Source organism: Mirounga angustirostris, unplaced genomic scaffold (genome assembly GCF_029215605.1).
Source record: "Mirounga angustirostris isolate CCGP_5_RB_7025 unplaced genomic scaffold, mMirAng1.0.hap1 SCAF_5, whole genome shotgun sequence".
Taxonomy (NCBI): Eukaryota; Metazoa; Chordata; class Mammalia; order Carnivora; family Phocidae; genus Mirounga; species Mirounga angustirostris.
In genome coordinates, this window is record NW_026991713.1 from 82053882 (window position 1) to 82070431 (window position 16550).

Genomic DNA, 16550 nt, shown 5'->3' on the forward strand with positions numbered 1-16550 from the left:
TTGCAAGTTATCTTGAAAGAGGCAGGGAAGTAAGATATTAAGGAGAACAGGGCCTGGGGGAATGCAAGGAGTTAAATTATGATTGTATCACTAAAGTGGGGTAGAGAATAATGATAAGGAAGTTTGTGTATCATCCAAAGGAGTTACAAGTTTTTCTTGAAAGCTAGGTGCACTCAACTGAGAGATCTTCAAGACACAGAGTCAAGATCATTTTCCTAAGATAGAGAGTTTAAAAAGAGAAGCAGGAACTTACTATGGTTATTGAATACGCTTTAGAGGATTTAAGATCAAAACAGGCAATGCCTGGGATAAGAAAGAACAGCAGCTGATGGGCCATCAGAAAGCTCAGGAAAGAACTATTCAGTAGTCTCAAATAGTTTGAAGAAGTCATGAAAGATACTGGACTTCACTATTAGAAGATCATTTGTATTTCCTCCAGGATGCAGAGTAATGCTTTTCAAAAAATAGGCACATGGTTAACAAATTTTCTGTTCATGTTTCATTGGTGTGTGTGTCCTGGAGGGTGGTGGTGGGGTGTTTAAATGTTATTTATGAGTTTGACAAAACGACTTAATTTTCATTTGGAAATACCTGTCAAGGAAATTGAAATGTAAGATGTAGCTAATTAAAAATAGTATATAAAACTGAGTATGTTAATAAAGGACATTATGAAACCAAGCAGGCATATTGGAAATATGAGATAGATGACAGATATGGAGATGAAACAAGCTTTGACTAGAAAATTAGATCAATGTTAGTAAAATTAGAATAGTTAGGTATGTTCAGTCTGATGAGAAACTGTATAGCAAAATGGCTAAAAGCACATTTGAAAGATTCAGGGAGATGGGTTCAGAATATTTACTGCACTTGAATGGTTTACACTGAGTTTCATGGAAACTGGAAAACTCAGTTTTTCTATGTGTGTAAAAACAGTGACAATAATACCTGCTTCATGGGTCTCTTAGGAAGGATCATAGCCTATTAAAAGCCCCAGTACAGTGATTGGCATGTTACTAAATTTAATAAATGATGCTTTTATTATTTTGCTAAGGCTATGCCCTCAGGTTCTGAATGAAATTGGAGGTTAATTAAAATAAATAAAGAACAGTGTAATACAAATATATTAAAGGAAAGAATTATCCTCACACACACTGCAATCAGGGTGGTATATAAGATGGCCATATAAAAACAGTTACTCAAATTGTCAAGTGTTAGAATTGACACCCAAGTGAAAGTGTTGAAAGCTTCATCATTTAGGTCATTTCAAACTAGATTCTACCACACTCAAGAAATCCTGTGGTCAAATTCTTATCCTTTCCGCTAGTTGCATAGTTCTTCCATGCACAGACCTGCTATTGACTTCCCTGTTCTATGCACAAAGCTGCTATTCACTTCCAGGAAAATCGGTGGCTCTGTGGAATTGGATAAGAATTTGGTCTACAATGAGTGACTTGAATGAATGAATTTGGAATTGGCAAGAAAATACAAACATATGCCACATTGACTTGGTACATTCATGCCTCAAGAGAACTCAGGTAGCACGTAAATTCTGCGTCAAGAGCCAGAGATTTTTCAGTAGGAACCAATTACAAAAGTCAGCCTAAATCTTCCCCAAGTATTTTTGTCATATCCAAAGAACAAGGCAAAAATGTCATATTTAATTACTGCTCATTAGAATGTAAAAGTCTAAAGAGTATCTCTGGGTAAAGTCATAGATAGCACCTACTATTTACAATGCTGCTGTCAGAAAACAGGATTAATAGTCATGGTATAGGCTAATTAAACATATGGAGATTTATTAACTTCTTAAAAAATATACTTTTTTTGACCAGTCGTAATTGGCTGAATTGATACCTGACTGACTACTTGCAAATTAAATGGTTTTTTTTGTTTTTTGTTTTTTTGTTTCTGTTTTTTGCTTTTTGTAGGCAGAATATACCCAGGGTGGGTAGGGGTCCCGCTGGTGTGCTGGCATTAAGTTGGAGGCAGTCTGAACCTTCTATTTTCCGTAGTAGACAGATTTCTTCTCCTGATATTATTGCTCATGAAGTTTTCAGTACCAGAGACATTGGACCTTTAAAAAGGAAGAGATGTTACATTTTTGACAGCTTCTCCCTTCCACTGACTGAAACAATAAAAATAAACATGAAGCTGTCGGAATGGCCTCTGCATATAATGTCATTTGCATGTGATTTCCTTTGCTTCTCTAGATAATTGAATTTATTCAGGCAATTTATTTTTTAAATGTGTAGTCTCTGTGAATGGAAACATCTTAACTAAAGACAACCCTTTTATTTCCCCTTAATGAAATATATACATGTATGTGTATACTTCTGTTAGAACCAAGGGAATAGAAGAAAAATAATGGAAACACCAAAAATGTACCATAAAAAATTAAAGAGATGAAGTGTGATTCTCGTAACCAAATATTCTTTGTGTTCATCCCTTGTCTATGTTCAAGGTCTCTGGATGCTCAGTAGGAGTTTTTAAATCATATTTTCTCTTTTTGATGTCACTAAGTATAAGGAATGGATAGCAAAGGACTTTTGTAAGAAACCTCTGCGTCTGTACCATCTCAGAGCTGGTAAGCGTAGCAATACCTGTTTGGTTCCCATCCTGAGACTCAGTCTTCCTATAATACTGAGTATAAGTATACTTAGTATAAGTATATTCAGACTTAAAGAGAATGACTATTTAACTTGAGCTTCATTAGTCAAACAATGTAGCTACAATTTGTAACACAAAGTTTATATTCTCTTTCTGTGGGGTATATAAAGAATACATGCCTTTATTTTGGATTGGCGTTTTTATGGGTTATTGAGCACCAAGCCAGAATCACTTTGAGATATGAGCAATATCCAAGGATATTGCTCTGAAGTCAGGAGCTCAAATAGAATTGTGGAAGAGAGTGCATCTGCCCCAAATCCAAATATTGCATCTCCTCTCTATTCTCCGTAGGATTTAGTATAACCTAAATACAGTTTCATTTTTTATACATACATCCCAATGAATTCCCTTGACAGTAATTTATTAATGGGGAAAACCACCATCACCTCTTATTTACACCTGAGATCACAACTCAATAAAGCACTCAGGGCAGGAGGTTTCTGCAGAACTTTTTTGATGGTGATAATTTTCATTTTTGTTTTCCCCCCATTCTGACTCTAACATCTATATGGCTATAGAGTTTTAGGGTTGAGCATACAGCACTAAAAACTCAATATTTAAAAGCCTATTCATTATAAATAAGGGAAAGATGCGTCAGTTTCTATTGTTCTCCTTTATTTTTATAGTGTTATCCTTTAGCCTTACTTCCTAGAATACCCCAAATCCTTTATTCTGGCAATTTTTTTCTAGAATCTTCTCATTTTCCAGGTTCTCCGTTTTGCGTGTTCTATAAGCATTCATTGTTATTTCCATGTATGGATTTTTCTTTACAAAACATCTTTCATCACCTTCAAATTCTAATTATAAATAACTATAAAGTTTCAAAAATTTACATGGTAAACCCGAGTCACTGTAAGAGAAGATGATACCCACTTAGAACTGTCATCTTTAGACATATGTAAAGAGGGGTTGGCCATTTGCTCTTCTCTCTCTCGGAAGACACTTTCTGAGGGCTAATTTACTAAAATGGATTTAACCATTCGCTGGAAACAAATGGTTCATAAGTCATTATTTTACAATCTTTATTTCTTTATCTGCTTTGTGTATTTTGAGGCTCATCTATATTTGAATATTCCACATGCAAATTTAAAGATCTCAAACAATAAACTAATCATTTGAATCCTGAGGGAGAGTGTATGGCATCTGTTATTTACAGTGCTGGAGCTAGAAGTTAAGACTAACACTCAAGTTATAGACTAATTTAGTTAGGCAGATTTATTAATTTTTTTAGATATATTGATTCTATTTTAATAATCATCTATTGGCTATCCATTCTGTTTTTGTCTAGATCATAATCATTATTTCAACCTCCCAAACAAGAACTATGTTTATCTCTGACTGTTTACTCCCTATTTTCAAGTTATCTAATCCTATCATAACTTGCTTCAAAATTGCTTCTGGGAGTTGATGGTTCCTTTCAACTTTCATGGCTACAGTCTAATGGAAAGCTTTTTATCTCCACATATGTGGCATGGTAATGGTTTCCTATTCAGTGGAGATCTTCACTTTCTCTTCTACCCAATTCATTCTCCACACCACTGCTAATCTTCCTAACAACCTACTTTAAGAGAATCATCCAGTATGGAATCGTGAATAGTTCCCCATTGCCTATCAGGTCAAATGTAAACAATTCTATTTGACTTTCATAATCTTTCATGAAATGATGATGCCTTCTGGATGACACCTCTATCTTTTCCTACCTACCTACTTTTGTAGGCTTAGACCAAAAGACTATCTATAAAGATATAAAGATTTAATAAATTGAGTAATTAACTCAATATATATTTATTAGACACAAATAATAGAGTTGGGGTACATGGTGAATAATCAGACATATTTTCTGCCTTTGGGGTATAGAAAGAAAATTAAATAAGTGATCCCAAAGCCGTGTACTAATGCTATGATGAAGAAGTTTCCACCTTCTTTTGATTTTCAGGATTCTCTCTTCTTTGAAGTTCTCCTGCATGGATAATTTGCTACTATACAATTTAGTTATAATTACTGGTTGTTTTTTGTGATTTAAATGCCTCTTAAATTTAATTTTAAACTCTTTGAGGAAAGAAAACCAGCTTTATTTTTTCATACCTGTGTCATCTCTTACATCACCTGAATCAGTTGAGGAAGGCAGTGTAACTTAATGATGACCAGCATGGATCTTAAAGTTACACAATCTTGGTCTTAATTCTTCAATTTACCATTTCCTACTCTTACGTTGGGTGAATTACTCATAGGAGCTTAATATTCTCATCTGTTAAATAGGAATTACAGTCTTCGTGGAATTTCTCTGAGAATTGTAAAAGATGTGTCCATAAAACTTTTGGAACAGTGTCTTTAAGAACTCTAGGAGTGGTAGCTGTATTTTTACTGAAAACATTAGTGAATTGCAACAGATTTTGTGTATTTGGTCAGGAATCAGCCTAATAGTTTAGAAATATTTTTAAAAGTCTTCACATCTATAAGACTAAAATGACAAAATTTATATATAGCATTACTCATATAAACTGTGTGAAAATAATCTTTGCAGAGAACCCAGTTTTACGTAAAGAATGCCAGTATCTCGGTGATTGTGTGCGCTACAAGATGGTCTTTATATGCCCACTAAAACAGGCTCAGGAAATTCTGTTTATACTATGAATAAATAGTTTGGCTAGCTAGGAAATTTTATGAGTATGTAGACTGCTTAATGACTTATCTTTATTTCGGAATGAGAACTGAAGCTTGTGCTTCTTTTATCTCAAATCACTGCTTAAGGTCAACTCATGTTAAAGGTCCCTTTCAAAGAAAAGAGTTACTTTTGCTGTAAACATAGAGCTTTATTGAGAGTCTTAATTAGTATAGAAAAATAGGCCTTTGCTTTTTTTTTTTAATAGGAAGATGGGATTAGTCTAATGACATGATGGAATTAACAGACATAGGGCTATGAAATCAGCCTGATCTAGTGAGGAGATGTACTAGTGAGGGATTATATTCAAGAAAAAAAAAAAAAGATGTACTAGAGTATAGAGGAGGGAAACTAGCAAAAATGGAGTTAGCTCCTAATCTATCCTTCCTCATATTACCTTTGTTGCTGTTTTGTATTTATAGTGTAAAGGAACCTAATGATTTGTTTGCAGGAGAATCTGATAGTGCTAATGTTCTCATGAAGAAAGAAAAATCTTGAGGGGCGCCTGGGTGGCTCAGTTGTTAAGCATCTGCCTTCGGCTCAGGTCATGATCCCAGGGTCCTGGGATCGAGCCCCGCATCGGGCTCCCTGCTCCGCGGGAAGCCTGCTTCTCCCTCTCCCACTCCCCCTGCTTGTGTTCCCTCTCTCGCTGTGTCTCTCTCTGTCAAATAAATAAATAAAATCTTTAAAAAAAAAAAAAAAGAAAGAAAAATCTTGTATGTCTATTTTACAAGAAGAAAGAGAAATATGAAAGAAAAGTAGAAATGTGGCATAATAAGTAATTGGTATCATGTATTTATGAAAAATAATTCATTACTCTAATTCTTTTCAGACTTTGACTTTAAAAAGTTTTATTTCGTAATGAGGAGTAATTGAACATTCTTTCTTTGATCATTTCCCTGAGTTATCACTTTGTAGAGAATCATGAAACTGTGAAATTTGAAAATTGAGTATGCAACAGAGATAAAAGCGTGCTAATGGCACGTGACATTTTGTGGACTACTTTTTTTTTTCCTTAAAATAAGGTTTGTATTAGCTTATCTTTAAAAATGGGCCACCTTAAAAAAGTTTAATCTTTAAAGAATTGATTCCATGAATGCGGTTTGATTTTAGTACAAAGAACTATGAAATTACTTGAATGTGCAAATATGTTGTTTTGGGGTTTTTGTTGTTGTTGTTTTGGTGGGTAGGTGTGGAAAGGGGTTTGTCTCTTGTTAATGTCTTCCTCGCTATCTTAGTAAAGGGACTGGCTTTTTCTATATTTATTTTCATATAATCTGTGTTTTGTCCATGATTATATCCTAATATAATGCCTGGAGCATACTTATTTTAACAAATACTTATATAGCTCTTGCCATGACCCAGTTCCTATTTTTATGAGTTTTATAGTTTGTAATACATGTATTAACTCATGTAGTCTCCCAATTCCTGTAACTCATTATTTTGTAACTTGTAATCCACTAACGACTCACTGAGGTAGATAATAGTATAGTCCCCATTTTATAGATGAGGAAACCAATGAACAGAAAGATTAAATAATTTAGCAAGGGTCACATAGCTAGTTAATGGTGGAACCAGGATTTGAACCAAAGCTATTTGGCTTGATTCTCTGTGCTTAGATGCTAACATCATTAACTGCCTCACAAGTTAGCATATAAAACATTTTTATTACATGAAAGAGAAAATTGAGTGAATGAAATATTTAATTTTTAGTATTTTCATTACTGTTAAATTCTAGAGATCAATGATACTATATATTAGCACATACAAATTACTTATCATTTATTATCCCCTTTTATAGATTTGGAAACAGGTTTAGAGAGTTTAGATAACTTGCCCAAGGTTGTATAGTTAGTAAATGACAAAGCCTGAATTTGAACCCAAATTTTGCTTAACCACTGCTTTCTACGGCTTTGCTGACATCATATTTTACTGCATGGAGGATCACAATTTATTTCACTTACCCACTGAATATGTAGTCAGTTCCCAATTATAAATGATGCTGGCAAACACTTAGCTTATTAATTTTACCGATCTCTGCTCTGTGTAAGAAATTGTTTCATTGCTCTGTGGGATAAAAGGAGTCATTTCCTAAACAGATCACAATTTGAAGATTCCTCACATTTCATTTCTTCCTTCAGACTTGGAGTGAATAGGCATTTAGTCAAGTTTATTAACAACTATTGTAAGGATGTTCTGAAGCCTTCTTAGGAAAATGATAGATGAATTATTATACATAATTAGTGGCTAGTTACAATAAATGTTTTTTTCTTTATCTCTTAAAATCTTATTATATGATTCACAATTCTAGTGTTAAATGGAAGTGTTTTGATGTGTAGCCTAATTCTTATTTAGAAACATCTTATGGTTGACCTTTGAGCCCTCAGGGAAGAGATCATCAAATGTCTTAAAGTGTACTTGCTGGATTGTTTAAACACAAGTAAGACACAGCACAGAAATCATCATCAGGAAGATAATGAGGCTGTCACAGCACAAAATGTTCTTTGTTTTTACAGGTTCTATTAGTTAATGTATTAGAATTCTCTAAATGCCACTTTTGCTTATTAAGTGGTTTGAGAGCACATGAAAACATACAGTTTATTCTTGAACGCAGCATTTCTGAGATTCTTGGTAAATGTGATTCTGAAGGAGTATTTTAAAAACAACCATTAAACACTTCTGCCCATGTAACATCCAGATGCAAATGAAGATATTTTCCAAATCTGTTTTTCCTATTTGTACAGCCTCTTACTGAATCAGAAAATTTGCCCTTAAATTTCGGTTTTACTCACTGGAATTAAATGAGATGGGAAATATAATATTGGTTTAAAAAAAACAACAAAGGAAATCAACTATTATTTTGTTATTTTTATATTATAAATCAGACTTAACTATCAATAAATTCAAACCACATTTTCTAGTACATTTCTTAAAACAATTTATTTCCACAATGCAATTTTGACATAAATCTCGGATTTTCTAGTCCATATAGTTAGTAGGAAATCAGCAAACATAAGCTGTTTCAACATGTGCCAAAATGACTGTTGAAAAAGTAAGTCAACATCATTTCCCCCAAAAAATGTATTGGTCATTCTTACACCTGCATGTTTGCTGACTCTTCTCCCTTCCTTCCATCCCTACCTGCTGCCCCGCCTCCCCTGCAATATGTTACCTTTCAGCTCTCTTCTCAAATTCATTAAGTTCCATCACTTTTGTGATGACTCTCTTCACCACTGCGGGTTTTCATCATCTCCCTCTATGCCTCTCTAATTCTTAGTTTTTCCTATACCAATAGTTCACAAACTTACTGAGTATCAGTCTCCCCTTGAAGCCTTGTTAAATCACATCGCTGGACTTCCCCCTCTCAGTTTCTGATTCAGAAAGTCTAGGGTGAGGCCCGAGAAAAATGTATTCTCAGGTGATCCCTGTGATATTGGCTCACAGACCACCATTTGAGAATCATATTTATATAAATCACCTGTCTTGTATTGTCGAGTCCCAGGTGAATGCATTTTAAGATAAAATGTGCTTTTAAAAGTTTATTTAGTTTTCTGATCAATAATTAAATATGAGCCTAAGCTAACATTTCATCTCCCTGTGCTTGGCAAAAAAAAGGCAAACCAAGTTAGACTTTTGTTGAATTTCCATCCTATTGCACAAGGAATAGGAAAAGATTCCATATTTTTAGGCTTTGAAGAAACATCAAACAGCTTTCACTTCTATTTGCACTGTCCAAAATACATAAAAAATCTTTGAAATATGGACTAGATCCTATATTTGAAATACAATGGAGCCATTTTTATAAAATAATAATCTTTCACCTAAACTTGATGAGGCCTGTCACTATTTAAAATATTAGATCAGCCCCAAGAGTGGGTTGTGTCTGCATTACAGAGACAGATGAACTTCTAAGGTTTCTGCAGTATTCTTTAAAAATTAGAACAAGGCAGGACATGGAGTATAGAACTTTCCATAGATTATAGAGCAAAAAGATGCTAATACCTATTTGAGTAATTTAGAATTTCTACCTATTTTTAAAATTGTGATGATTTAATGATTTTAAGGTTTAAGAGTAATAATTTTCAGGGAATTTCAATATCTCATAAAATGTTGAAATGTATAAAATATAAGCATTCCTTAAAAACTGACTTTGGCTTCTTACAAGACTAGCATCTTATGGTCACAACTCCCTAGGGAAGCTTAAAAAAAACATATATATATATAGCTTGCTGGTCACTGGATAGATTTATGAACTACTCATCTAATATCTGGAATCTCAATTAGTCTACTATCTTGTACTTACTTAAACATTAAGAATAGTTGATCTTATTAAATTCAGTGCATTTTACAAAGGTATTATCAGTGACTTTTTCTAGTATAGAAAGGTGAGAAGTTCTGATAAGCTCTGTCTCTGTAGGTAACTATGAAAATAGCCCAAACAGAAGTTGCCTCTGTCAGTTTTCATTTTGTGAACACCTGGACTTAAGTATACATCAGGCCACTTTTTTTTTTTTTAAGCAAAAGTTTAGAAAAGATTTTAAATTGGATAGCTTTTACACCAGCAGTAATCACAGGTATCACAGACAGCCTTCAGAGATCTCTCTGTAAGTGCTTACTTTTGTTTTATAGATCTTGGGAACTGACCATATCCTGTTCCCAGAATACTGAATTTGATCATATTAACCAAAGAAAGACTCTTCGTGTTCTCTATTGAGCTTTTTTAAGGGTTGATTTTGCCTCAGTGAAACCTTCATACGTTTACATTCTGTTTTAGGAAAATTCATAGTTGAAAATTGAACTGATATGCTTTTTAAAAATATTCATTTATAAAAGTTAGCAATTTGTTCTGCTTTCCATTTCAAATTTATGTATACATTATCACAAGGTGATTACTGAGTAAGAAGACAGTGATTGCCATCAGTAATGCATTCTCTTCCTCAACGTGCTTATTATTTTTTAAAGTATAATTAAAATACTAATTTCTTGCTACATGCTTATTGTAGGAACAGTAAAAGTTTAATTTATTAACATATATACCTTTAGCTAAGTTTATCTGAATAAAGCATCAATGAAATCTATAGCTTGAGACTCTTTTTTGCAAGTATTAACTGGTCATCTTAAAAATCATCCAATTGTATATATTGATGAGTTTATAGTACAATTCTGGGAAGATATGCAGTTCGGTCAGAGCTTCTTAACCTAGAATCTATGGTTTATACGAGTTCCTAGGGGAGGGGTGCCTGGGTGGCTCAGTTGGTTAAGCGTCTGCCTTCAGCTCAGGTCATGATCTCAGGGTCCTGGGATTGAGTTCCACTCAGCGGTGAGACTATTTCTCCCTCTGTGACCTCTCTTGCTTTCACTGTCTCTCAAATAAATAAATAAAATCTTAAAAAAAAAAAAAGAGTTCCTAGGGGATTTCATGGAGGAAGTTCACAGTTGGAACTATGAAGGTAGAAAATTAACTCTGTAAAACTGTATGTGTAATTGTGTGTGCCCTTTTGCATGGGTGCGTGTCTGCCCGTATGTTTGTGCGTATCTGTTTGGGAGGCATCTATAGCTATCAAAGGATCTTGAATCCAAAAGGATTCCTGGTTTAGGGTATCATGCAGAACTTTTATGAAAGATTACCATACCAATAAAACTTTAAAAATAATTGAGTTTTTACACAATCATCATGTATTGTTTTCTAGTACTAAATGAAATTTGGCATCTCCTAACTTGACAGAGTAGGTGACATGTAGTGCAATTTAGTTTCAAAAGCAACATTTGTGATACCATATATTTTTACCTGTTTTTTAAAGAATTTAAGGAATGACCAAATAATACAGCTTTTTTGAATTGAGATATGACATATAACATCTTATTAGTTTCAGTTGTACAATGTAATGTTTCAATATTTATATATAATGTGAAATGATCACAGTTAGTCTTGCCAACATCCATCACCACACGTAGTGACAAAACTAATTTTTTGCTTGTGATGAGAACTTTCTAGATCTACTTTCCTAGCAACTTTCAGATGCACAAACAGTATTATTAACTGTAGTCACCATGCTGCACATTACCTATTCAAGACTTAATTATTTTATAACTGGATATCTGCCCACCTTTTACCCATTTCAGCCAAATAATATGGCTTTCAAGATACTTTTCAAACTTTGTTTTGCCTTCCCCTGTTGATATTTATTAGATTATTAACAATGCATTATTAGAAGAACATGATCATGTTAAAACTTGTTCAGCACTAAAGCATTTTCTGTATGTATCTGTAGTTCATTATATTCTACCTCTGTGCAATACCAAAATTCATGAACTTGCATTAATGAGAATCTAGTTAAAGATAGTCCAAACTTTCTGCACTGCACTGCTTTTTTTTTTTCTAAGTTCAAAACTTTGTTGTATTAGAAAGGATGCTAGACATGCCCACACATTTTATAAAGATAGATGAAGGAGCACCTGGCTGACTCAGTCAGTGGAATGTGTGATGTGCAACCTGGGTCGTGGGCTTGAGATTGCTTAAAAATAAAATCTTTAAAATAAAAAAAGATAGGTTAAAAAGTCATAAATGACTGAGCATCATGATTTTGAATAGTCACTTAGAGATCAAATCTGTATGTTTGGTTTAAATATTTAAATTTTAAGGTTTTTTACTTTGAATATGGCATAAACCAGTGGATATTTATTTATGACTTTATTTATGAGTTTATTTATTTATTTGACAAAGAGAGAGCGCACAAGTGGGGGGAGTGGCAGGCAGAGGGGGAGAGAGAAGCAAGCTCCCTGACGAGCAGGGAGCCCGATGCAGGGCTCAATCCCAGGACCCTGGGATCATGACCTGAGTTGAAGGCAGCGCTTAAACAACTGAGCCACCCAGGGGCCCCACCAGTGGATATTTAGACGGAGACAGCTGTATAAGTCTAGAATATAGTTGGATTAGTTCATTTCAATGCACTTATAGGAGTTGGACATATTGGGGCAAAACCCTCTCATTTTCATAATTATTAAGCAGATGATAGTGTATCTTGTTCACCTATAACATTGACATACTTAGGTATTTGTTGTTGTTGTTAAAGATTTTATTTATTTATTTGAGAGAGAGAGAGAGAGAGACCACAAGCGGGGGGAGAGGCAGAGGGAGAGGGAAAAGCAGACTCCCTGCTTAGTGGGGAGCCTGATACAGGTCTCGATCCCAGGACCCTGGGATCATGACCTGAGCAGAAGGCAGACTCTTAACAACTGAGACACCCAGGCATCCCCTGTTGTTGTTGTTTTTTAAAGAGAGGTGGTATTAGCACTATGGTTGAGGGCTCTGGTGCCCAACAGGTTGCGGTTGATTATCTACTCTATCTTTTATTAATCATACAATCTCAGGCATTTACTTCACTCCATGTCCCTCAGTTTCTCCAGCTACGAAGTGCAAATCATAATTAGGCTTGCCAGGAGAATTAACTGAATTAATGCATATAACACACTTTAAACAGTGCCTGACACAAAGTAAATATTCAGTAAATATTGGCTATTATTCTTACCAATTATAGTTGGATAGACAGACTATTAAATGTAATGTTCTTGCTACCCTGTATTAATTTAACTTGAGTTTATAGGCCTGAAAAGCAAATATGGTAATGTATTTCTTGAGGCCAGAAGTCAAGGATAAAATGTCATTTGGACAATGAATATATATCTGGTTGAGTCACATATAACCTCTTTTTTCAAATGAATTAATTCTTCTTAATCACCACATTATCTAAACTAAAATTTGAATATTAATGTTGAAATATGTCTTTCAAAGTGTTCATAGCCAAGTGCTATATTTAGAACGAATTAACAAGAATGCATTTTTTTGTTTCAATTTTTTATTTAAATTCTAGTTAGTTAACATATAGTGTAATAGTAGTTTCAGGAGTAGAATTTAATGATTCATCATTTATATATAACACTGTTTATCACAAGTGCACTCCTAATACCCATCACCTATTTAACCCATCCCCCCCACCTCCCCTCAGCAACCCTTAGTTTGTTCTCTATAGTAGAGAATTTGTTTGCCTTTCTCTTTTTTTTCCACCATGTTCATCTATTTCATTTCTTAAATTCCACATATCAGTGAAATCATATGGTATTTGTCTTTCTGAGACTGACTTATTTTGCTTAGCATAATATACTCTAGCTCCATCCACTTCATTGCAAATGGCAAGATTTCATTCTTTTTGATGACTAAGTAATATTCCATTGTATACATCTACCACATCTTTTTTATCCATTCATTAGTTGATGGACATTTGGGCTCTTTCCATAGTTCCATAGTTTGGCCATTGTTGATAATGCTGCTGTAAACATGTGCCAAGTTGACTCAGTATTTTTTGTATCCTTTGGGTAAATACTTGGTAGTGCAATTGCTGAGTCATAGGGTAGTTCTATTTTTAACTTTTTGAGGAAACTGCATACTGTTTTCAGAGTGGCTTCTCCCAGTTTAAGAATGCATTTTTTAAAAAGTTACTTAAATAAAGATAGATACACTAGGCAGATCCCTTCCTTTGTCTTAAGGTTGCAAAAGTGACAAAGGGGGGCAGGATTAAGTAAAGCTTTTTCAAGTGTAACAAAGGAAGATTACCAACTTTGTTCTAAAAATTTAGGACCCTCTTTTATCATTAGACCTTAGAAATCAAATATCATAGTTGTGAGAGCTCTATGGCAAAATACTGAAGCTTTCCTTTAGCATTCACAAAACTTGATGAAATATATTTTGCTGGCTTGGACCACCAATACTTCTGTTAGTAGATTCTCTGGATGTTCACCTACCAGCAAGGTGAAGAAGAAAATGCAGTCATTATTTTAGACATGGTAAATGCAATCCCAGGGAAGAAACTGAAAACTATAGGACTTTCTTCACTGAAGACTGTGCCAGAGTTCTTTAACAAGCTCTTCACCATGCAAATGAACAATGATGTCCCACACTGAAATATCTGTTAACTACATAAAACTGTTAAAGGGATTAACAGTGCTAGAGGCTGAAATGTAATCAGACAGGTGAAATAGCAATAAGATAAAATATTTGTGCATGAAATTGCAGTGATAATTTTTAATACTAGGTGTGGTAACTGAGTTTAGAATACTTGTGAAATGATGTTAAACTCTTTAAAATATGTCTTTGTCTTTTGCAAGGTGTAGAAAATTAGAGACATACAAGATGGGATGTTATTTTATCTTACTTGATTTGAAATATTTTCTGATTTTTAATAGATGTGATTGTATACAATTTGGGTGTCCTTCCCTCTACTGAAGTTGCTATAGAAAGATACGTGTGATTTTTAATTATGGAAAATGAAGTTCAGCTGCCAAATTCTTGTTTGTTAAGTTTGTCATCATATAATGTGAAAACAGAGTATAGAATAGAAATGTTCAACATTGGGTTTTTCTGCTTTGACCCTGGAAATAGTGAGAAGAAAGATCTGTGGAAAAAATACAGAGGTTTTGCTATATTCTGTTTTGAACATGAAACTGAGCTAATGAGTATTATGGGCCATTCATAAAAACATTCCTTAGTTTACTGAATGGATTTGTAATTGCTCTCGTCAGGGATGTGTGTGTGTTTATGGGTTTGCTTGTATTTATGTATGGATTTTAAATAAATAATTCTAGAAGTGTACCTTCACTTAGCCTGCAGGGGTTTGTAATGATTACATTATGCATATTGATTTCCAAATCCAAGTACCTAATAAGCTAAGATTCATCTTTGAATGTATTGTCTATAGAATATTCATTCAAAACATAGTAATGTTTTCTGCATATTCTGTAATGTTTGTAAGAAATGGAAACCATTTTCGGTGTAGAATTATAATTTTGGAGATTCTGTTTGCACACATGTTTTACTTTGACTTTTTCTGCATTACCTAGCACCACCCAACAAACTGACACTTGCACTGTAGCTAATGTTCTTGTATTCACTATTATCCACTAACAAAAAATCATATGAACAGATTATGATCATGTTTGCGTTGACATCTCTATTTTTAATCTGTTTTTAAAAATTAAAATGACAGCTTCATCAAGTCTTTTTAGTATATTTTTAAACTAGTCAAATATATTAGAGGGGCGCCTGGGTGGCTCAGTTGGTTGAGCGACTGCCTTCGGCTCAGGTCATGATCCTGGAGTCCCGGGATCGAGTCCCGCATCGGGCTCCCTGCTTGGCAGGGAGTCTGCTTCTCCCTCTGACCCTCCTCCCTCTCATGCTCTCTGTCTTTCATTCTCTCTCTCTCAAATAAATAAAAATAAAAATCTAAAAAAATATATATTAGAAATAATCTTAAAAACATTAGATATCAAATCAGTGTGATCCGTCACTTTTCTGGGGCCAGGGAGATCCTATTAACACATCTTAGAGAAGAAATGTTTAAACAGGGATATAACCTATTATCCTGAATATTAGATGTGCATACATTCAAATGTATTTTAATGGAAACTTTTAATACTATAGAATTAAGAAATATACTTACAGAGAGACTAACTTCCTCAAAGATCTTAGGATACAATTTTATTTATTTTTTTAAGGTTTTATTTATTTTTTTGTGAGAGAGAGAGGAAGAACACAAGAGGGGGCGGGGGGGGGGGACAGAGGGAGAAGCAGGCTCCCTGCTGAGCAGGGTGCCTGATACGGGATTCGATCCCAGGACCCCGGGATCATGACCTGAGCCAAAGGCAGGTGCTTAATCGACTGAGCCACCCAGGCACCTAGGATACAATTGTATTTTTAAGAAGAAATCTGCTTTGTGGGAAGTCAAAGGATTATAGAAGTAAGAGATTATAAAAAGAAAACCTTTAAGTAAGAAAATTATTTTTTTAATAATTTCAGTATCATTCCTCTCACAGATGTCTGAAAAAATCAATTTAGTGCCTTTTATACAAAAGATACCCCAAATATTAGATGGCTAGAGTTGGTCAGGAAATTATGGGGAAAATAATGACAAAAGAACACCAAATGTGTGTTTAAATTTTAGAATTATAGAATAAATTCTTTTCATACACATATGCAATTATCAAGGGGGAAAGATTGCAAGGAACTTTATTTTATAGGGCATGTGGGGCTTAAAGTACAAAATCTGGAAGAATATTGACAGAAACAATGCTTGGGGTAACAAATGGAATTGGAAATAACTTTGGCATCAGCAGAAATAAGCTTTCAATATTCCTATCTGATGTCAAAATAACCTGTGTGGCTGATGCT

The 16550-nt window shown here is 34.2% G+C and overlaps 1 protein-coding gene across 13 annotated transcripts in view; it reads left to right on the forward strand.

The window, feature by feature from the left end:
- SOX5 (SRY-box transcription factor 5) overlaps window positions 1–16550 on the forward strand; it is a 1012222-nt gene that overhangs the window by 691021 nt on the left and 304651 nt on the right. The gene's annotated exons all lie outside the window — the stretch shown is intronic.